The 24,849-nt window shown below is 35.2% G+C and overlaps 1 protein-coding gene and 1 pseudogene across 1 annotated transcript in view; both read right to left on the bottom strand.

Moving 5' to 3' along the window:
• The window catches only part of LOC149409530 (tyrosine-protein kinase-like otk), a 112,552-nt gene that overhangs the window by 51,383 nt on the left and 36,320 nt on the right, over positions 1 to 24,849 (bottom strand). The gene's annotated exons all lie outside the window — the stretch shown is intronic.
• Positions 3,718 to 4,515, bottom strand: LOC149409531 (uncharacterized; annotated as a pseudogene).

Below are 24,849 nucleotides of genomic sequence, written 5' to 3'. Positions count from 1 at the left end.
TCTGTCTGTGCAGATAGAGAAACAATAGCGCGTGTTAAAAAACTTGTGTTTACCTGTCACAGATGACATCTATAAAAATATAGGTATATAAAAACACACGCGTATTCGAATGCATATGTTTCTACATTGTACTATGACTGTCAATAACTAATCTTAAATCTCCGAAAAATTTCTTAAGAGGAAGCTACAAGCCAAAAATGTGTATATTCTCGGTATACTTTATACTGTAGGTAATATGCATTAAAATCGCTTGACAAACGGAGTCAGAAACGTTCGATTTCAAGCACAAAACTGGTTTTTATTTATTTTGTAAATAATTTTATAAGAAATAGAAAATCTTGGCTAAAATACTGTATTTTTTTAAAGTTGTTTCCTTTACGCGTTCATACATTTCTATTAAAAAAATATATTTTTTAGTAGTTTACATTTATATTTTTTATTGAGTGATTTATTATTTTATTTGTATTCTACTCAAGCGAAACGATAGGAAACCTTCAATTTATCTAAATCATATTTTTGGTATTTATAGTGTACCGTTTTCGTGAGAATATCACCTCATTTCCAACATTGTTTACTTGTTTGTAGTTCTTGCTACATAAATTCGAGACACGCCTCCTCAGGAATCAAAAAAAATACAAGAAATGATTTAGATTTAAATACCGGAGAATGCAAATTCAAAAAAATATATTTCGAAGGTTCACCCTAACGTACACTGAGTTAACCCTTTCAGACCTGAATTAAAACTGACAATGGTAGAACATATTATTTGATGCTAGATAACAATTAATAGAAGATATTGCTAATATTGGGTTTTCCAATAAGAGGTGATCTTTTGAATAGCCCGCTATTTCGAGGCCCATTTCCACCTCGGTGGTTTCGTCAACAAGCAAAATTGTCGCATCTGGGGCTCGGAAAACCCAAGAGTTATTGTTGAAAAGCCTCTCTATACTCAACGTGTGACAGTTTGGTGCGGTTTATGGTCCGGCGGAGTCATTGGACCTTACTTTTCCGAAAATGAGGCTGGAGCAACAGTTACGGTGAATGGATTGCGCTATCGAGAGATGATTTTTATGGCCGGAATTGTATGGTATTGATCTGTACAACGTTTACTTTCAACGAGACGGCGCTACGTGCCACACAAGCAACGAAACCATTGATCTTTTACGATTGAATATCAAAATAACACCTATTATTGGAAAACCCTGTATCATTTGAAAGAACATTGGGATGGCTTGTTTTACATAAAATGACAAATACACTGTATACCAAAAATATGACATATTTAAAAATTATATAAAATTTTTATAAAAATTGGTCGAGATTAAACACGAACAAAATCACGTCTCAAAAAACAAGCCGGAATAAACCAAATCTATATCTATATCTGACATATATATATGTTCATTCAATTTTGCTATTGACTTGCCTACCAGTGGACAATGGACAATATCAGCGGGAACATAACAAGTTAATCGGTTTAATTGTTGGCAGATGAATCATCTAAATGCGTTTAAGATTGGCGATTGATTGATTTTATTCATTAATTTAATTCATTTAACATATAATATATCCAGCTAACAATAAATCCACCCTAATATAATAGAACTTCCTTCTTCTTCTGGCGTTAGTAAGATTAAATTGTTAATTTTAATTTTAGTTTTAAGTTGCCAAATATGTAAATACTCGTGTATATGTCGTTAAGATAGTAGTTATAGGCCTTAGTCGTAAGTCACTAGATATAAGTCTTAGAGATAAGTCAGTAGTTCTAGTATTAAATATTTAAGAAATATATTTGTACAGCGCCCTTGAGGTGATTTCTCACGAAAACGGCGCTATATAAATTAGCCAAATATTATTATTATTATTATATCTATTTTAAAACATTCAAAAGATAACAATAATAAAAATTGGTTTGGCTGAGGACCTTCCTTTCCTCGGATCGGAGTCAACCGCGCTACCAACCTTGCCAGACGCCGAGCGGGTAGGACCGACATTTACTTCGTATATTAACTGCTGTAATTTCGTCAGATTTCAGAGAAATATGTATATGTCCGCGTGTGTGTACGTGATTGACGCCAAAAGTTGATAGAATGCATTGTCATCGACAGCGAGTATATCTGCCTAGTTTCAGCTCGATCGGAGGTCGGGAAGTGGGTTAATTTCCGCATCCAAGATTTTCATTAATTTAATCATCAAAAACAATATTCAAATAGATATATTTAAAAATGGCTACCTCCTGAACTAGTAGATAAAATCTAAATAAATAATTGGAAAACTAAAACCACCAACTTTTATTCGCTTTAGAATAGTGCAGAGAAATATCGGAAATCTATGTATTTTCAAATATACACACGGTCTGAAAGGGTTAATACCACCACACACTTTCATCACTACCCCCCTCTCTGTTTCACACATCACAGGCACTCATTGACAGTCAATAATACAACGAATGCAGTGTATTGTTTGTAGTTCGGAATGGAACATCTGTATTCTGTAGATATGACTATCATCTGTGGTATATTATTTGGTTATTCTTGACATGACTCGACGCAAGTATTTGGTTCACTTGAACTTGCCATGTCTTCCACGGGTGACCCCGACCTCTTCTACCATTCACCTCTGTACCCAAATTCAAGCGTCCCAACGTGCAGTCATCAAAATTCAGTCAAGGAAATCAGTTCAGGGAATTATGTACAGCTTCTTTTCCGTGCCCGACGGCGGACCTCAAGGTCCTCATTTAGGGCCATAATTATTTAATTAATGTAGGTACATATGATATTCACAAATTTTCTTACACGCTAATTACCTAGCTTATGCAGAGGATTAAAATATACTTAATAGTTAATTCAATCGAAGTCTGCATTAAACTTCAAGGGGACCTCAACATTTTATGTCTACTGTGAATTGAACAAAGTTGTTATAAATGCAATAAATTATCATTTACACGTAACAAAAACAAAATTTGCTGTGAGTATGCATCAGTGAAGTTAATCTATCAGGCCTCAGTCATATTATGTCAGAAGGTCAGAGAATTTCCGGTTTGCAAAAAATCTAAATATCGAAATATTAAAATTTTGAATTCAAACATAAAAAAAGGTCACTTTTTTGTAACTAACGTGACTTTTACATTGAAATGTTTACAATTTTTGATGGCCTTGAATTTATAAGAACTTCTTTTTATTGAAGACCAAATTAGGGGTTCTTAAACGAAAATTTGAAACAAAAAAATCAAAAAAGATACGGTCACATCTAGGACTTGAACCCAGGACCCTTGCCTTGACGGGGCACCGCTCTACCAACTGAGCTAGTGGGACGATATCTCCTTCGGTCATATTTAACTGTATCATACTTCGAAACCAAATCTAGTTTAAGAGGTTATAGTCAGGAGGCCCAAAAAAAAGGATTTTTCAAGAATATTTCCTGACAAGACTTTTTTAATTTATTAAAGTAAAAATTCGTACACATATTATGGCAACTTTAAAGAGTATTTTAAAATTTTGGCCTCATATTGTTTATAAAAAAATATATTTATCGGTGAGAACAGGCCTTCGATTAATAACTCTAAAATATACTTAAGAAGCTTGTGGTAAAATTTGAGACTGATCGGTTGAGCCGTTTTCGACTCTTGGTCACCGACTTTAAAAACACAGTTTTGAGAAAAACGCGTTTAAAGTTTGAAAAGTACTTTACATAGAGTAAAAAAAATATTTTTTCAACTTACATCGAGTCGTTTATTCCAGGGCCATATAATACACCCTCCGCCCCTACGATAGCTTCTAATAACTCGAGTTGGTGTTGTCTGCGGACCATTCTTCTGTCTCGTGTGCTATCATGTGCTCTGCGGTCGGAGACGGCCACGCGCTGTTTATCCTCTTTTTCGGCGCATGAATGCGCTTTGTGCCCAAGTAAAACCCCTATTGCATTCATGTAATATAATAATGATGTTGTACCTTCATTAAATATGCCAGCAGCATGTATGCAGCCGTTTCTACAGTTTTGGAACCGGTCTGAACTATTTTTGGAGAGATTTTCCATATCATTTGATTGTAGCTCTCGTTGTTGTTTTGGGTGAAACCACCCACACATCTTTGTAATAATTTCTCATTGCTAAGATCTGTATAAATGGGAAGTATAGCCTCAGCAAAATGTTGTGGTAATGACGAATGATCATGCTTGAAAGTGGGTAATTCATTGGCAGCTACTGCCCGTTGCCAACTGCACCATGACTCTAGTCCGATGGGGCACTTCTCGTGTTGAGGTTTTTGTCCGTTGAGCAATAATGATAATATGTGGCCCAGATAGCATTATACATTTTTTCGACGGGATCACAATTTCTCCTAATTGCTAAGCCATAATAAATTATCAACTTGTCGATAATTTTACCACTAAGTTTGCCTTTTCCGTTTAAGTTTTTTTTTTGTATTTTTTTCATTTTTATTATCAACTGTTTCCACACGTTTAATCACACAATCTCGGTGTCACGTGCCCATACTCTTCTGTACGTGTCCTATACATTCTTTCTTCATAACTTTTTAATCGCCGTCAGGTGCAACTTTTAAAACCCCCGAATACGTTTTGGAGTCACCGTCTCCGCTCTGACACGTCTTTACAAATATGCGTGTAACTTCGAAAATAATAGCCGGATTGACTTGAAATTTTCTGTGTGTGTACTTAAATAAATGTTTATTACGAAAATGAAATAAAAAATATCGTTTTATTGAAAATTCTAACTGTATATAACACCTTAAAAAAGTAACTAGATTTTGTTGCCTGACCCTTTTGAAAGACTTTATATCAGTTTTTAAAGACTCGTTGAATTGTTGTTTTGATGAGTTATCACGGAATCACAGCGTACATACGCCCCCACTTAGAACACTGCACACCTATCTGGACTGAATCATGCAACTAGAATCAAATAATGTTCACAATTTGGACGGCATTTAGGTAGGTACTACACGTAGGTACTACGGGTAGGTAATACACGTAGGTACTACACGTAGGTACTACACGTAGGTACTACACGTAGGTACTACACGTAGGTACTACACGTAGGTACTACACGTAGGTACTACACGTAGGTAGGTACTACAGGTAGGTACTGCACGTAGGTACTGCACGTAGGTACTACACGTAGGTACCAGAGGTAGGTACTACAGGTAGGTACTGCACGTAGGTACTGCACGTAGGTACTATAGGTAGGTACTACAGATAGGTACTACAGGTAGGTACTACAGGTAGGTACTGCACGTAGGTACTGTAGGTAGATACTGCAGGTAGTGAATGTTGAATGAATATTTTTTCTTGAAAATAGTCTTAAAAGAATGCCGCCGCCACAAAGTCAATACAGGCTGACTCGGCAGAGATCTCTGCATACACATTAAAGACGTAGTACCAGGTGCAGCGAAAAGAACTTAGAAAAACAAACTTAATAAAAATATTTATTTTATCATTATCTCCACACAGGAGGCCATGAGGAAGATTTTTCCTCTCAGGGCCTATGTCATTTTTGGGGATACTGTGTGGAGGGTCTTTTAGAAATCTGGGTTCAATGTTTCCAGGAGTGACGGACGTATGAATCCATCCCTTTCACTGCAGAGCTAGGCGATGGGTCGAGAGAGAGAGAGTCCGGCTGAAGAGGTCAAAAGGTCTCCCTCAACCCACAGCTTTTGAAAATCCTGATACAATATTTGAATGTATCTAAAGATAAATATAGTAGCCAAAGTGTAGAAAGTTGTTCAGGAGTACAATAATAAGGGTATAGTACTCGTACATAACATAATAAGCCGAATATGAACGATATAAGCAAATAGTACAAGTTATCTTAGAGAGTTCTGTCGTACAAAGGAGTTCAATAATTGTATTCATTGGTAGTAGTAACTTCGTCGATATTTATAAAAATAATCACGAACAGTTTGTTGCAAAGAAAATATTATAAAATGGCACAACGTTGAACACTTCAGTGACCCGACTCTAAATTCCCTGACAGTTGATCCCTCCGACACTTGATCCCCCCAAGGATCCGACACTTGATCCCCCCAAGTACTTTCTCCCTGATAACGCATGCAGAGTGGATGTACGGCCATGTAACAAAATTCTTTATATTTATAATGGCTGCAGGCAACTTGAGTGGAAAACCGCTTTACAAATATTTCTGCAAACAATAATTCCGTGTTCTCGAAGTACAGGGTTTTCCAATAAGAGGTGTTATTTTGATATTCAATCGTAAAAGATCAATGGTTTCGTTGCTTGTGTGGCATGCAGCGCTGTCTTGTTGAAAGTGAACGTCGAGATCAATAGCATCCAATTCCGGCCACAAAAAATCATGAATCATCTCTCGATAGCGCAATCCATTCACCGTAACTGTTGCTCCAGCCTCATTTTCGAAAAAGTAAGGTCCAATGACTCCGCCGTACCATAAACCGCACCAAACAGTCACACGTTGAGGATAGAGAGGCTTTTCAAATAATAAAATAAATAAATAAATATTGGACAATTTTTATAGCGCCGCTTTTGTGAGTTATCACCTCAGGGGCGCTTTACAGTTGATGCGGATATTAAAAAAATATATAAATATTACCAAAATAAAGTGAAGTTAAGTAAAGTAAAATGAAGAACAGCAATAACTCTTGGGTTTTCCTAGCCCCAGATGCGACAATTTTGCTTGTTGACGAAGCCACCGAGATGGAAATGGGCCTCATCACTCAAGATGATTTGAATTTGATTCACTCAAGTGAATTTTAATAATTTCAATGCGTTGTTGAAGCGTGTATCGTTACATTTTTATTAATGGCGTAGTTTCTACTTGTCAAATGTCAAAAAATGAAAGCTTCAAAAGTAACATCTACCGAAATAGCGGGCTATTTAAAATAACACCTCTTATTGGAAAACCCTGTAATATGCAGTAAGGTTACAACGTTACATAACAAAAGATAACTTACGGGAAAAAGTACATTAGAAATAATCCTTTGGGGTATCAAGTGTCCGAGAGATCAACCAGCAGAGGGATCAACTGTCCGAGGGATTAGGCTTTCGAATATTCAAATTCTTTCGAGGCGTACGTAACGCCTTTTTCCCTAATAACGATAAGAAAGTAGGTTCAAGCAAGACTGGCTGTTTCTCAGTGACGTTTGGCAAGTACATCACGTTCGGAAGCGTAAATTTACATATACACCAATACACCCAATCCTAAGTTTAGTTTGTTCGGTTCAACTCTAATTGAACAACATATAACCTGCTGCTTTTTGGGTACCAGTACCTTTACATACAAAAGTATGTATAACGGTTATTCAGACATTGGAACTATACACGGTTAAAGCCATTTCAATCAATGTTTCAATTCTGAATGGTGGTCTTTTGTCGAAGCGATACTGAGTTTATCTACAACTCTAAGTAGGTAGCCCAACACGGCATAATACCCCAAAAATAAATCAATATATATGGCAAATTGAAAATCTCAAATTATATGTGAACAAGTGGTTTTGAAACACCCTGTACACCATTCACATAGCGGACAAACTCAAACAACGAACTCCGCGAACAGAATTTTAAGTTTTCCGTTTTGTTTTTAAAATAACGAAGGAAGGAATAGTGCCCATTATTCACTGTATATCAAATAACTATAATATTGACGTGTTTTTATTGCTTTTTGTATGGAAAAGTACTAAAATACATTGATGTTTTAACTGTACAACGAACTAATCAACTAGCACGTAATAATAATAATAATTGGATGACTTGTATAGCACCGTTTTTGTGCGAAATCACCTCAAGGGCGCTGTACAAATTTATAATACATTTCTAAAGTGATCTATGTTATTACTAACTATTTATGGAGATAATATACAGTACAATACTTACCTGATAGGTCACTTGAGATTAACACTTAATTAACATTATCTAATTTTTTATTAGCGAAATTTAGATACAGGATTTAGGACATAATTAGAAAATTGGATATAACTGGACTTTCTCTCAGGAATGGTATATTTAATTTAAGGGTTATGACAGCAAAGGTAAGTTTTTAGTTTAGACCTGAATTCTGTTGGACTTGTTATGGATAATAGGAGTTAAGGGAGTTTATTCAGATGCTGCGAAAGTGCGATCACCAAACACAGTATTTGGCTTGCGCTAAGGTTCAATCAGTCTGCCTACAGCTGATGATGTTGCTGATCTAAGAGTTGACTGCCTCAGACCAGTATTTTCCGGGACGCATGGTTCAGAGATGTAGGGTGGGGCCATTTCATTGATGGATTTAAACACCATCCAGCACAATTTGTACTGGATTCTTTCAGGGCATTTGAGACAACTTCTCCAGCAGCTTAATTTAAGGTTTTCTTAACTATCCCGCAACCAAGTGGGGGAGTAGGTAGTACCCAAAATTACTATCCTCCTTATATTAGCTTAAATACTTGACATCATTTTAGTATTTTACGTATTTCTGCGCAAATACATAAGTTGTCCTTAATAATTGTGATTTCTATAATTTAAAAGCCCATAAGACAGAAAATGCAAGCGGTCGTCGGAAGACCCACTTGGTTACAGACATTTTGTTTGGCAACTTGGCCTGTCAAGAGTTAACTCTAGCACAGCGCGTTGATCGCATGGACACGTTTATTGCTGCAGTGAATGCACCTTACTCGCAGCATCTGTATGCACTGTGCAGTGCTGCATACTGCACACGCTGCATCCCATCTAGTCGAGAAAACAAACAACATCTGGACGTGGACAGAAAAGCAAAAACCCGCAAACAATCTTTGAAACTCACCGACATCGATGACAGATCAACCAAACTCATGCGATCTGGTGCGTGTACAAGTCTATTTAAAATTAATCAAACGTTTACAATTTTTACGATTTTAGAATTTAATTTTATCGCGCTCCCTCTATCGTTCGAATATACATATTAACCTTTCAAACTATCTTCAGTAATCTTTGTTTCTACGAGAGAGAGAGAGTACGAAAACAGTGTGTGAAACAGAAGCAACAAAACTACTTATCAACTCTTACGTAGTCTCACGTCTCGATTACTCCTTCCAAAATATTTAATTGACAAACTTCAATCAGTGTTTAATGTAGCAGCATGGCTCATAACCGGGGTTTCTAAATATTCGCACATTTCAGAACACCTTCGTAACCTTCACTGGCTCAAGTGCTATGAAAGAATCCACTACAAATTGTGCTGAATGGTGTTTAAATCCATCAATGAAATGGCCCCACCCTACATCTCTGAAATATGCGTCCCGGAAAACACTGGTCTGAGGCAGTCAACTCTTAGATCAGCAACATCATCAGCTGTAGGCAGACTGATGGAACCTAAGCGCAAGCCAAATACTATGTTTGGTGATCGCACTTTCGGAGCATATGAATAAACTCCCATAACTCCTATAATCCATAACAAGTCCAACAGAATTCAGGTCTAAACTAAAAACTTACCTTTTTAAGCTGTCATACCCTTAAATTAAATATACCATTCCCGAGAGAAAGTCCAGTTATATCCAATTATGTCCTAAATCCTGTATCTAAATTTCGCTAATAAACAATTAGAATGTTAATTAAGTGTTAATCTTAAGTGACCTACCAGGTAAGTATGGCACTGTATATTATCTCCATTTATAGTTATTAATAAGATCGATCATTGTAGAAATGTATTATAAATTTGTGCAGCGCCTTTGAGGTGATTTTGGACAAGAACGGCGATATAAAAATCATTCAAATGTTATTATTATTAATATAGTTGTGAATGGTGAACACTTGGAGCAGATGGATTTGATGGGAATAATGGTTACGAGAGATGGGAAGGCTGATATAGACATTGAAAAAAGAGTAAATACAGGTGACTCCATTAATGGAGGCCTGAAAGCGGTTAACGCTGACAGAAAACTGTCCAAAAAAGCTAAGCTAGCAGTCCACAATGAAGTGCTGATAACTACCTTTATGTATGGCATGGAACTGGCAGAGAAAGGATGAAACTAGATGAATGCCGTAGAAATGAAATCCCTAGGGCGAATGTGTGGTAAAACTATGTATGATCGTGTGAGAAATGTGCAGATTCACAAAGAATGCAAAGCTAATAGAAGCGTAATGAAGATTAAGTAAGGACGAATATATGACGCAAATGTGAATGGCGGAAGAATTCGGAGACGCCCGAGAAAGACATGGCACGAATAAGTAAACAAGATACTCGAGTCGGGCCATGTCAAGAGTCAGAATAATAGAATAGTATATATGAGACGATGTATGAATGTGAATGAGGCAAGGAGTGTGTGCCAAGACCGAGTTGTTTGGCGGTACTTCCTCGCCGCTTACCTATACGGAGAAACGGCGTGACGGTTAGATAATTATGGGATATATATTATCCAATATACATTGGATTTATAACTAGGCTAACCAGAAATTTTAACAGTATAAAGTGTATTAAATTGATCTTTTGCCTATGTAAGAAGTGAACTTGAGTACAATTCTCCTGTCTGGAACCCTCATTATAATATACATGTACAAGCTGTTGAAAGAAAACAAAACAAATTCTTACGTTTTATAAATTTTAAAATGGGTATTCCAGCAAATTATGTTGAACCACAACACTCTGTTAAATTATATGAATATGATAAAATTGTCAGACGGAAGAATTTTCACTGACTTGGTATTTCTATATAAAATTATAAATGATTTAGTTGATAGTCCGGTATTGATAGAATTGATAAGCTTCCGGATTCCACAACGTAATACTAGAAGTCAGGATTTATTTCAGTGTAGAAAATCTGGGACTAACTACCATATGTATTCCTCTTTGCCCAGAATACTAATGGAGGGAAACAATTATACCAAGTCAGTGGACATCTTCAATCTATCTTTAAACAAATATAAAATGTTGTTAATGAAGCAATTCAGTTATGTAAAATAAATAATGTATATTTCTTAACATTCTCATGTAAAAGCCCCGAAAAATGGCGTAAATTAATAAATCTAGAAACGTTCGATTGCAAGCCAACAGCTGGTTTTTATTTATTTTGTAAATAATTTTATAAGAAAGCAAAAAAGTTAATCAAGTGAAACTGTCACAAAAAAACTCAGCTATAATAAGGTATGTATTTAAAAAAAATTGTTTTCTTTACGCGTTCATACATTTCTATTGAAAAAATGGTTTTTTTAGTAGTTTATATTTATATTTTTTATTGAATAATTTATTTTATTATTTGTATTCTACTGAAGCGAAACGATAGTATAACCTTTAATTTATCTAAAGCATATTTTTGGTATTCATAATGTACACCAATTCGTTATAAAGATTAATCAAAATAGTGATTTAGCATTAAGCTTCGTCTTAAGAATTTGAACAAATGAACATTAATATTTTTTTATATAGATAGATGAACATTTATTGCACGTGGTCAGTTGGTTCGAGTCTGTAAAAGTTTGTAGCCCACGTGCGGGCCAAAGAGCCACGTGCTCCGTCAAATGAACGGCTTGACACTTCAAAGAGAGGACCGGCGTAAATAATCTTCCTACGAGATGAGCGCGTTGTTGGGATAAGATACGTTTGATTCGTGGAGGATGCAGAATGCTCAACAAATTAACGGTCCTCTATACTAGCGACAAGATACCCCTCTATAAAGGTACCCCTCGGCAGGCCAAGATGCTAAACAAATCTGGTGTTGCTATGAGGGACGACAAGTCTACAATCTTCTATGGCAACAGGACTACGAAAATGTTGAAGTTTTTTTTTTAGTATATTTTATTAAGTTATGAAATTTGACATTTTATATCTAGTGTAAATCTATTCTTAAACTACTATAAAAATATTCCATTACCTACGTACTAATATTTGGACTTCACAACATTGAGACATAACCCAAGAAAAACTGCCTGAAAAAAAACTTTTGGCTTCCTTAAGGCGAAGCTTAACGATAAATCACCATTTTGATCAATCTTTATAATGAATCGGTGTACATTATGAATACCAAAAAATATGTTTTAGATAAATTGAAGGTTTTCCTATCGTTTCGCTTGAGTAGAATACAAATAAAATAATAAATTACTCAATAAAAAATATAAATGTAACCTACCAAAAAAAAAATATTTTTAATAGAAATGTATGAACGCGTAAAGGAAACAACTTTAAAAATATACAGTATTATAGCTAAGATTATCTGTGACAGTTTCACTTGATTAACTTTTTTGCTTTCATATAAAAAATATTTACAAAATAAATAAAAACCAGTTTTTTGCTTGAAATCGAACGTTTCTAGACACCGTTTGTGAAGCGATTTTACCTACAATATAAGGTATACGAAGAATAAACACGTTTTGTAGGTAATATAGTTATAATTTCTCGTTACTTTTGAGTGTGATGGGGTGCTAAGTTTGACAAATTCGACATTTTTGGTGTTGCTGTATCCGAAAATGATTTCTATTTTTTTTTTTAAATTTCGGTTTTCGTATGAAGATTTTCAAGATCCGTGCGGCGCACGGTCAAACTGAAATTTCCTGAAAATCTTCTAGTAGTGCTTATGCTTTAAGTAATATTTAAATGAAAAAGAATTCAGGGTATAAGTCACTCTTCTGGGGATTATTTGTACAGCGTCACTCGTCTTCTATAGTTCTTTCCCCTTTGGCCGTAATAAACAGCGGTTTTAAGCAATTTCCGGCTATTGTATACACATTCTTATTAAGTACGCCGAAAATTAAAACGAATCATAAAAATACACTAAAGTCGTTTTTATAGCCAACAGAGCATTGACATCACCTAAGCAACGGAGGGTGTTTTTATAGCCAACGAAGCATTGACATCACCTGAGCAACGAAGGGTGATTTAATAGCCAACGAAGAATTGACATCACCTGAGCAACGAAGGGTGATTTTATAGCCAACGAAGCATTGACATCACCTGTGCAACGAAGGGTGTTTTTATAGCCAACGAAGCACTGACATCACCTGAGCAACGAAGGGTGTTTTTATAGCCAACGAAGCACTGACATCACCTGTGCAACGAAGGGTATTTTTATAGCCAACGAAGCACTGACATCACCTGAGCAACGAAGGGTGTTTTTATAGCCAACGAAGCACTGACATCACCTGAGCAACGAAGGGTGATTTTATAGCCAACGAAGCATTGACATCACCTGTGCAACGAAGGGTGTTTTTATAGCCAACGAAGCATTGACATCACCTGAGCAACGAAGGGTGATTTTATAGCCAACGAAGAATTGACATCACCTGAGCAACGAAGGGTGATTTTATAGCCAACGAAGCATTGACATCACCTGTGCAACGAAGGGTGTTTTTATAGCCAACGAAGCATTGACATCACCTGAGCAACGAAGGGTGATTTTATAGCCAACGAAGAATTGACATCACCTGAGCAACGAAGGGTGATTTTATAGCCAACGAAGCATTGACATCACCTGTGCAACGAAGGGTGTTTTTATAGCCAACGAAGCACTGACATCACCTCAGCAACGAAGGGTGTTTTTATAGCCAACGAAGCATTGACATCACCTGAGCAACGAAGGGTGTTTTTATAGCCAACGAAGCATTGACATCACCTGAGCAACGAAGGGTGTTTTTATAGCCAACGAAGCATTGACATCACTTGAGCAACGAAGGGTGTTTTTATAGCCAACGAAGTATTGACATCACCTGAGCAACGAAGGGTGTTTTTATAGCCAACGAAGCATTGACATCACCTGAGCAACGAAGGGTGTTTTTATAGCCAACGAAGCATTGACATCACCTGAGCAACGAAGGGTGTTTTTATAGCCAAAGCTTGTGTAAACCGTCGGATTTTTTAAACACGTTTTTTGAACGCTTAAACAAATGGTATTAATGATAGTTTGTGTTTGTTGAAATTTGTTTCGTTAGTCAGAAATGTTGTTTACTAGTGTTTTTATGTATGGTTTTATCTCTAAATAGTATAACACAAAGTCGCTACCCGCGTCTGTCTGTTTGTGCGCTTAGTTCTTCTAAACTACGCACCGGTTTTCACTATTATTCATCCGGATGGTTTATATATAAAATAAATGCATATCATATTTATAGAAAGTAGAGAAAAGTCGATGTTTTGTAATCTAGTCGAAAATAAATATTTTCGTCTTGATTACATTGCTAACGCTGGCTAAACCTTGCGAGATACATCAAAATAATGTACTACGGAATTGTATATCTTAAAAAGGCCTACAGAAAAGTCCTTGATGGTATATGTCTATCTCCTAAAGATAACCCACAGCAACGCCGGGTGCACGTCAGCTAGTGTTTAATATTTGGTCTGTGTCAATCATTCTGTGTTTTTAGCTGAGTTTGTTGCTCCTTCCCAAACAATGACTCGGGGCCTCTCCTGTGTGGAGATAACAAAAAACAAATTCTAGCCAAAAATCAATTCGCAGATCAAATATTTATATCAAGGTATCATATTCTGAACTATACGTCCCGGAAAACACTGGTCTGAGGCAGTCACTCTTAGATCAGCAACATCATCAGCTGTAGGCAGACTGATAGAACCTAAGCGCAAGCCAAATACTAAGTTTGGTGATCGCGCTTTCGGAGTATCTGGGCCGAAGGCTTGGAATAAACTCCCTCCGGAACTAAGATCCATAACAAGTCCAACAGAATTCAGGTCTAAACTAAAAACTTACCTTTTTAAGCTGTAATACCTTTAAATTAAATATACCATTCCGGAGAGAAAGTCCAGTTATATCCAATTGTGTCCTAAATCCTGTATCTAAATTTCGCTAATAAACAATTAGTTAAAGTTAATTTAGTGTTAATCTCAACTGACCTACCAGGTAAGTATTTTACTGTATATTATCTCCATATATAGTTAGTAATAACCAGAGATGTGCAAAATGGGTACCCAAAACCATTTGAAATGCAAAATGGAAATGGGTCAAAACTTTTCCATTTGAAAATGCAAAATGCAAAATGGTTTTTAGAAAAGCATTTCAAATGCAAAATGCAAAATACCTATTTTCAAAATGCATTGAAAATGCAAAATGGTTTCGCATTCAAACAATTAAAATAATTAAAGAATTTTTAAACAATTTTGTCATTTAATAATGGACATCAATGTAGAACAAACATATTATGATGGTAAATCATTTACATGATGGTAAATCCAAAAACACCACAACTACAGATTATGAAACCACAAAAAATTTGAGCGGGACTAATTTTGCCAACGTAAAAACATAGAAACTGCTATCAAGCATTAAGGACGGGTTGTTTCGGAGTATTTGAACAATTCATCAAATTTCAACGTTCATTTTCAAGTTCTGTGAAAGATATTTTCAAGTTTTGCATTTTGCATTTCCATTTGAAATGGATTTATTTGAAATAAAGCACATCTCTGGTAATAACATAGTAGAAATGTATTAGATGCTTGTACAGCGCCTTTGAGGTGATTTTGCACAAAAACGGCGCTATAAAAATCATCCAAATATTATTAATATTATAATGTTTGGGAATATCATTTGACTTGTACGTGTTGTACATATACTGTCCGACACTTATAGCAAATAGCATGAACAAAACACTGTAGCTATCAGGGCGGGCGTCGACTGTAGACCAGTGGTTCACAAATTGTACGATATCCACACCACACTGAAGGAAATTGGTAAGTGACAGTACCTAACTAACTAGTATCACTAACCATAACACCACTTCTCCGATGGGGTATGCAGAGAGAATGAAACGCCACGCAAATCCACACCGAGAAAACTTACTAACATTGCTTTTTTTTATATATTAACTCCACACGGGAGGCCCTGAAGAAAATAATTTCCCTCAGGGCCTATTTCATCTTTGGGGATGCTGTGTGGAGGGTCTTTTTGTGGAGAGGAAGGAGTGAACATGGGTCTTGAAGAGTCCCATGTTGTAGGAGGGAGGAAACACAGAGGCCGGCAGTTCGTTCCACAGCCGAGCTGTTGAACTTAAGAACGAATCGTAGAAGCGACCCGTTCTCATGTGACAAATGTCAACCGTGTACAAATGTTGGGCGCGCGTTTGGCGTGTATCCCGACTACGCACCGGTGCCGAAGGGATCAATGACGCTAGTTCCTCAGAGCATCTTCCATTATTTCGGTATGGAAATAAGTATCGTGTATGTGAAGCTAGCTGTAATCTGGGCGATATAACCCAAGAAAGTTAGCTTTATAAAGGGGGCGGTGAACTTAATAAGTTTGGGAAACTCTAGCGTAGACTATCACCATGGCAACGAGGATCGTAAAATTTTATGAGGCGGCCAACACCGCTAGGGCGGGGGTGCCTGCCGCCCTACGATTCGAGCCATAACAATCTGCACTAGTGATGGGGAACCTCGAAACATAATAATCGAAATGTATGATTTCGAAACATTTTAATAATTGAAAGTTTTTTTCGGCAATATCAAATGCGTACATCAGAGGCTGCTCGTTACACAAACTGTCATAAGTATTAAAAAAAACTGGTCCTTTGAGTTATCAATCAATCACCATTTTCGATTAATCTTTACTACGAATCGGTTTATACTACCTATGAAAACCGAAAAATATATTTTGGATAAATTTCAATTTTTTCGTATAGTATTGCTTAAGTAAAATACAAATAAAATTGTTAATTACGTTATAAAAATATAAGCGTAACATACCAGTTAATTTTTTTTAATTATGAATGCACACGTTTGAAAAAAAGTATTTTTTAACTAAGATTATTTGTGATAGTTTCCCTTGATTAACTTTTTCTTCTTTCTTATGAAAGTATTCACAAAATATATAAAAACCACTCTCACACTTAAATCGATCTTTATAGACTCCGCACACCAAGCTTTTTGGCTTGTACAGATTGGGGCAAAAGTAATCAACCGATGTTCTTTTTCTGTAATTTTTTTATAAGATAAACTTTGGTACTCCTTGTTATTCCGCGTTCTTGCGGATTAAACCGATTCATGTCTTGTCGATTTGTATTCTGCGTTTGTTTACTTCACAAATGTCAAAACCGAATTGACATTTGGAGCCATTTGCAAAAGTTATAGGGTTTTCCAATAGGGTGATTACTTTTGCCCTACCCTGTACATATTAAACTGCCCTTTACAGAAGCGACCAACTAACTGACTAACTAAACCATCACACCGTTTCCGCGTAGGGGTAGGCAGATATGATAGACCGACAACTCACTGTCTTGGCATACACGCATTGCTTCATTCACATTCATGTTTAGTATCATACATTCTGTTATTCTCCGTGATCGAGGGGTAAAGTTCTCAACAATAATACCGCATAAAAGTCCCATCTGCCCCCAACCGTCTGGAGCCGGTGAGACTATGGCATCCCCAATTGAGGTATGTAGTGAGTCTGAATGTTGTGGAGAGGGGAAGAAGATGGGGAAAGAAGGAGTATCTGGCTATTCAGATCTGGTCAACAAACACGACTAAAGCCATTTCAAGCAACGTTTTAATGCTGAATGGTGGTCTTACACCAGGGCGATACTGAGAGTATCTTCCACTCTGGGACGTACCGCAAGTACCTATACTATATATTATTTTAAATTAATAAATTGTGAAAAAACACAAATTAACCAAATAAAATTTACTTGCGCACGCCGGGATTTGAACCTGTGAAATTCGGCTTGCTAGTTGAGAATGTATGGTATGTATGGTATGTTATGTATTTAATTTTTTTCATTAGATTTCATGACATTATATCACTTATCTTAAGTTGTCCGGTTTTTCTATCATCCACGTTTTAATTCCTTTTTTTATATTCACTGAATGGATACCTTCAAAGAATAGCAGCTCTTTTACCTAATAAATGCGATGAAATTTCAAATATTTCGATTAATTCGAATGAATTTCGATTAGGTGTGACAATCACCAGTTCTTGCAAGTTCCTTTGTTTAGGGTATCTTAAGCTAGAAAAACTAACAGAGTTGTAATAATAAATTCTTATTTAACTAATTAACCGGTTAGTAGTTGAGTGAACGAATGCGTCTGGTTTCCACGTAGGCGTCGTGGGTTCAATTCCTCTTTTAGCAATGATGGCAGTAGGAGATTTTCAAATATTGTCAGGTTATTCGTAACCCGGGAATGTCTTTCTTTTAAAAAATGGATGGGTTGGTGCAAAGATTATAGACAAAAAATGCAATCATGGACATAGATAGCATCAGTGCGATTTCGTATGAATGTCATTGAAGCCAAATTTATGGTGAGGGGAAATTTCCTGGTAGCCATCTTGTCTGATCTTTTCAACTGATTTGTGCGCAAAGAAATGCATAATGAACTATTATTATTTTTTAATGATACACTAACGTTTATAAGACAAGGTTTCTTATGCATAGCACAAAGGATAGCAAATTATTATAAGCAATAATTATTCGCCTGAAATACGAGTATCAATACAAATTGAAAATATCTCCCGAGTAAAAATAACCTTCTGATGTATGGTCAGGTGCTCTGGACCACTAAGCTACGTCGGCTTATTTCTAACCCGCCAAACAATTCAATATGTACTAGTGCTTCAATCAACAATTACTGCTTATTATATTTTTTCACCTGTAAACAACCATCTCTATTTTTGTAGGAAAGGCTTTGTTAATGATATTTTTCCCACTAGATGGCGTCGAGACATATTATATCTAAATTTGTTGGTGAAATATTTTGACTTGTCAAATATATATTTTTTTTAATGGTACACTAATGTTTATAAGACAAGAAGCACTCGAAATCAAAAAATCCCTAAATAATAACTCTGGTATAGTAAAATAACCAAATTAATCTATCGTTTAGTCCGATTCTAGGTATATTTCCAGTTAACCGCTCTGTTCTTTCTGGAAATTCCGTAATTACCCCTTCCACTTTGGACACCTCTCCCTCATACACCTAAAGTGTTTTGAGTATTAGATTAGTTTTTAATATTCTCCTGATGAAGGAAGTGTTTGTTCTTCTGAAACCGGTAGAGTTAAACTCTTGACAGGCCAAGATGCCAAACAAAACGTCTGTAGCCAAGTGGATCTTCCAACGACCCCATGCATTTTTCTCTTATGGGCTATTAAACTACATTAAACATTCAATGCCCAGAGTTGCTAAATAAGATTTAATTCAATGTACCTGCGCGTTCAACACGCTCTTGTGTCCTGTTCAGGGTGGATCAATGCAAAACGTAATCTGAGCAGAATTCTTGCCTGAACAGACAATGCAATAATTACAATAGCGTATTATCTAAGGTGGATATTTTCAGTTGCGAACTTACCAAATGCAAGAGGTCCATAAAAGAATATTTCTCTGATGGTTTGTGAATAATGATTATGTCTATATTGTGTATATCTCTATTATGATTTGATTTATATCTACAACCTCTCTCCATGGCTATAAATGTATTGTTTTGTAATTTTTTTGTTTTATATAATCTTTTGTTTTGTATAAATTTTTGATTTCATATTCCTTTCTTACAAATTTAATTTACTTATTCCTTATTATGCTGTCTCAGTAGAGGTAAAGTCACAAGGAGGAAATCTGTAATTGGTTTTATTTTGGCTATATAATACTTATGTACAAACTGATTAAATGTAAACTGTCGATTTCCGCAAAAAAAATATTAATAATAATAATTCTACTAATGTATATTATACTTTAGGTACTTGAAATATAGTAATCGTTTTATATTACCCACACTCAGGCAGTGCCTTAGTGGGTTTTCATTTCTTCTGTATACTATCTGGTATTATATATTGTGTTATTATATACTATCTATTAATATGTATAATATGTGTAAAGAAATGAAAATAAAATAAGTAAAAAAAAAAAAAAAAAAAACTATAGAAATCCGATTTATTCAGACAACTATTAATGGTAACTTATGTCAAGTATTTAAGCTAATATAAGGAGGATTGAAATTTTGGGTACTACCTACTCCCCCACTTAGCTGCGAGATAGTTAAGGCGATGCACTACGTAGTAATGCAAAATCATGTGTTTTTGGTTTGAAAATTTGGTCGCCTAGAAATGTTTCAGATGCTTTAATTAAATACTGCAAGTAGAATACATCCTGGCCTCTGAAATAATCGAGTACTTTTTAGATAAGCCTTTTTAAAAGCCCAGAAAAAAATTATGTAAAGGCCTATGAAAACTGCTTTAAAGTTCAAAATCTCCTACTTACAAACCCATTTTCGGTTATGATTTTATTGTATAATGTGGCAAATTAAGTTATTTATAAAATGATCGAAAAAAAATTAAATATTTATGCCTGAACATCCATAAAATAAAATAAAAGGCACTTTTTGACCATGTTTTTTTCTTGCATAAATCAAAACAGGCGTATGGTGTTAAGCGGGAATTTAAACCTTATCGCCATCTACGTAAGGGTTGTTATTGATAGCGGCTCAATTTAAAATATTACACGACGTAGTACATCGCCTTAAATAAAATTAAAGTTGTCAAAAACAAATTTGTGTTTTATTATTGTTTTATTGTTGTGTTTTTGACGCAGTTACAACGGCTTATGATTGTTTGGGGTATTTGATGAGACAAGGAACTGGATAAGTAGATTTTGTCATTTTTGATACATCTTACCCCCCCCCCCCACCCCGCTTCAAATTGTTCCAGACTTTCCGAGATTTTCAGGTCTATAAATGCAATGCCCTGAGCCCCAATTCTCGACAAAGTCATTCCACTCAAACAACGAGGGATTCGACCCACTCGTTGTTCGAGTGGAATAACTTTTGACGTTTGGCTATGTAAGTATGTACTGTCAACGAGACTCAATTTTTGGTGAATCTAAGTATTATCGTATAACCCTACTTCGCTTGCCCTGAAAGAATAGAGTTTAAGATCTGCTTAATGACCTTCAAAGCATTGCAAGGAATGGCGCCAGCCTATATATCGGAACTATGTGCCCGACAAAACTTAAGCAATAGACAGCTTACTTTAGGGTCAGCAGATCCAGATGTTAGTAATCGTCTAATCGAACTTTCTAGGTCAAATTGAGCCGTTTACTATGATCGCTCTTTTCGTGAAACAGGCCCGCTCATCTGGAATAGACTTCCCTCAGCTCTTACTAATCTCCAGAAATTAGCTGAATTTAAACGGTCTTTAAAAACAAAATAATTTTAAAAATCTTACCATTCGTAAATTTTAACTTCATTTCAATATTTTATAATAATCCATATTCTAAAACTTCCGGTAATTGTTTGGTTTTGGTTGCCTCCTTATTGTACCTTTTTAAAATGTCTGCTCAGAAGATTCTCATTTCTGAGCACAAACTGCCTCCTCTTTTATTTTATGTTTTAGTTTTAATATACTTGTTTGTCCTGTCTTACTGTTATTGTTATTCTAAGTTTTGTCATCACTTTGTATGAACAGTATATCTAATGTTATAATATTAGATTTGTATTGGGTAAGGCACACTGTAGGAATAATTTTAAGAACAGGACAACTAATACTAAATTACCGTTTTAAGTTTGTTATAGTAAAGCGCACTTGAAGTGAAATGACACTAAACTGCGCTACATAAATGCCATGTTATTATTATTATTATCAAGAATAAGATTGTCGACCAATGTATGTACTTTCGACGGCGATTGCGAGCGGCCTGGATTTGAGAATCGATACCCTGTTCGGGTTCACAATACGAGCGAAAAGTCTCGCAGCGTATTTTTCTAGCCAATGACAATGCGTGAATGTGACAATGGCGACAATGACAACAATGGCGACACTCTTTCGAAGGTCTGATTGGCTAGAAAAAGACGCAAGGAGCTTTTTACTCCCAATGCGAAAAGTACAATGCAAATAAATTTATTTCTAACTTCAAAGAAATGTAATTTGAAATCACGAACGCCTGTATGTATCTTTTTTATGTATCTTCGTTTTAACTTACTTATTTTAGCTAGTCTTAAATCCTGTATTCGTCTAGGATAACTTGAAACCTGTAAATTTGACTGTCCCGAAACGGGAATCCTTCCTAGTTGGACAGTCAAAATCATAAAATGTAATCAATATTATATTATAAATAAATAAATAAAAAAGGGAATCTAATTCAATGCATAAGTTTACATTGAAAATTGGAATCAAAGAAAGTGTTAGGCACAGAAATGGGCTGACTTCAAAATAATATCAAACAATACTAGGGCGTTATCCTGTAGAACCACACTCTGTCGAAATCACAGTGTCTCTTTAAATGCAACTTAACCAATTGTCGATTGATTTTTGCTCTATTCAAACGAGTCGTATTTTATTAAATATTTTCACCATTTTCGTTTAACATTCGTATTTACATATCTCCCTTTCAAACCATCTTTGAACGCTTACTACGGAGCTAACGAACTTACTAAAAAGTGATGTGTAACATTGCGCAAACAATGAATCCAATTTTTTTTGGTTATTCTCTTAGAATTCTAATTAATTGTTTATTGTACGAACTAGATAAAAAGCAAAGTGACAGTTTTCTTGCAGATTCCCTAAATAAAAGGATAGCGTTTTGCAACTTTCTAAAAAACTGTAAATTTTTCCAACTTTTGGAGTAAAAATAAATATATGTAGGAGAAATTAAGAAATTTATCTCGGCAGCAGGAACGAACCAAGCTTCAACACAAAAATTTCAACAGCAAATCGAAACCGCGCTCTGTTTCTCTTCCACTGCCTGACATCGTTGCCAGTCACTGATCAACGTTTTAGGTTCGATTGAGACGGTAGGTACCTACCTACTTAAGTCGAAGCTTAATGCCAAATCACTATTTTGATTAATCTTTATAACGAATTGGTGTACATTATGAATACCAAAAAATATGTTGTAGATAAATTGAAGGTTTTTCTATCGTTTCGCTTTAGTAAAATACAAATAAAAAAATAAATTACTCAAAATATTTTTTTTAAATAGAAATGAATGAACGCATAAAGGAAACAACTTTGAAAAAATACAGTATTATAGCTAAGATTATCTGTGACAGTTTCACTTGATTAATGTTTTAGCTTTCTTATAAAATTATTTACAAAATACATAAAAACGAGTTTTGTGCTTGAAATCGAACGTTTCTAGACTCCGTTTGTCAAGCGATTTGAATGCCTATTACCTACAATATAAGGTATACCAAGAATATACAGATTTTTGGCTTGTAGCTTCCTCTTAAAGAGTGAACTATCTAACAAAACGAAGAACGAACAAAGTTTTAAACCAATGTGTTCTTTGATGCAATCTGTCTGCGCATTGCCCGTTTCTGCACAAGGTGGGTACGTCTGGCATCCAGACAAAAGTTGGCTGCAAAACTCGACAGGGGGCACTTTCGATTTGTAAGGGGTCAACGGTAGGATAGGTACAATTATTCTAGGATCTAGGATACCACGAACCAATAATTCATATTTCTGTTTTCTGTATTGCGTTATTCGCATTATCAGGCATTGTTGGTGCGGGAAACTATGTCATAAATATGGGATTTGCTTCGATAATCATGCCAAAACTAGTTTCTGTGTGTTAATATATTGTTATTAATGTTGTAGGGGAACAGGAGTGCATATACATAACGCCCGACTTCTGAAAAGCACAAGTTGACCCAAGCAACACACACTTACGATTGTAAGTTTTGGTGCATATGAACCCTTCCGGTAGTGATCTCCTTGCCAAACATCACTGAAAAACAGTATTTAGTCTTACCGTGATATTTTTTTGGCATATTATACCCTACAAACCAAAATTGTGTATATTTTTGGTATACCCTATATCGTAGGTAATAGGCATTGAAATCGCTTGACAAGCGGAGTCTAGTAACGTTCGATTTCTAGCAAAAAACTGTTTTTTATGTATTTTGTAAATAATTTTATAAGAAAGCAAAAAAGTTAATCAAGTGAAACTGTCACAGATAATCTTAGCTATAACACTGTATTTTTTTTAAGTTGTTTCCTTTTTGCGTTCATACATTTCTATTAAAAAAAATTTTTTTTTAGTAGTTTGCATTTATATTTTTTATTGAGTAATTTATTTATTTATTTGTATTCTACTCAAGCGAAGCGATAGGAAAACCTTCAATTTATCTAAAGCATATTTTTTGGTATTCATAATGTACACCAATTCGTTATAAAGATCAATCAAAATAGTGATTTGGCATTAATCGTCGCCTTAAGCGCCCGCATGGCCAATTTCTACCGATTTTTAACAAGTTTCTCGTTAACTCTTTAAGTTTTTAAGTTCCAAAAAATATATATGTAATTTTGAAGATAATATCTATGCATTTTTTATGCCGAAACGTTAATTATATGAAATTCCCTCGATAGAAAAAAATCGCTAAGTAAGCTCCGAAAATTATTATAAACACGTTTTGTTCTGTTATTTAATATGTTACAGGCATGAAAAAATTCACAGTGTTTCTTTAAAAATCAACTAAAGTATTTATCGATAGATTTTTGCTCTATTTCAAACCAGTCGTGTTTTTTTAAATATGTTCACTAAATTATTATCGTTTTTTATATATAAGCGCGCTCTAGACAACGTTTCGGACAACATTACAGTGTCCATCAGCAGGAGATGTGTATATTGTGGAAAAGTGTGTGTTTGTTTGTGAATGTAGAAGTGAAGCCGTATTTCAAGCGTTAAGGATAAACGCAACGTACGTTATAATCTACGCGTTCATAGATGATGTTATTTAAATTATTTTATTAAAATAAATTATTCAATATTAAGACAAATTATTTATTTGCACCCGTACATATGCAATATGAATAAATAGGTTTGTCTGTATAAAGATTCAATTGTATATAGAAAGGCATACAAATAAAGTTTTTTTACTCTCTCTTTCAAACACCAGGACTAATGTTTCTGAATATTTCAACGTACCCTATAACCTATACTGTACAGGTATGTACATGGAAGCGATTGGAAACAGGGCAGGTGTAATCATCTATGGA

Source organism: Hesperophylax consimilis, chromosome 30 (genome assembly GCF_061612785.1).
Source record: "Hesperophylax consimilis isolate HC1 chromosome 30, BYU_Hcon_1.0, whole genome shotgun sequence".
In the NCBI taxonomy this organism is placed as follows: domain Eukaryota; kingdom Metazoa; phylum Arthropoda; class Insecta; order Trichoptera; family Limnephilidae; genus Hesperophylax; species Hesperophylax consimilis.
This window is presented reverse-complemented; position numbering and strand designations above follow the sequence as displayed.